Source organism: Bison bison, unplaced genomic scaffold (assembly GCF_000754665.1).
Source record: "Bison bison bison isolate TAMUID 2011002044 unplaced genomic scaffold, Bison_UMD1.0 scf7180017864162, whole genome shotgun sequence".
NCBI lineage: Eukaryota > Metazoa > Chordata > Mammalia > Artiodactyla > Bovidae > Bison > Bison bison.
This window is the reverse complement of record NW_011494734.1, coordinates 4424142-4424356: the sequence shown is the minus strand read 5'-3', so window position 1 is coordinate 4424356 and position 215 is coordinate 4424142. Positions and strand designations below refer to the sequence as shown.

The following is a 215-nucleotide window of genomic DNA, read 5'->3' as shown; positions in this document are numbered from 1 at the left end:
CACTACTATATAGACAACAGATAACTTATAAGGACCTACTATATAGCACACAGAACTCTACTCAATACTCTATAATGACCTATAAGGGAAAAGAATCTTTAAAAGAGTGGATATTACATATGTGTATAATTGATGCACTTTGCTATGCAACTGAAACTAACACCACATTGTAAATCAACTATATTCCAGTAATTTTATTTTTTTTTAAAAAAGGG

The 215-nt window shown here is 29.3% G+C and overlaps 1 protein-coding gene across 1 annotated transcript in view; it reads right to left on the bottom strand.

Annotated features, from left to right (window-relative positions):
* Window positions 1-215, bottom strand: part of STARD3NL (STARD3 N-terminal like) — a 62183-nt gene that overhangs the window by 2590 nt on the left and 59378 nt on the right. The window lies entirely within an intron of this gene.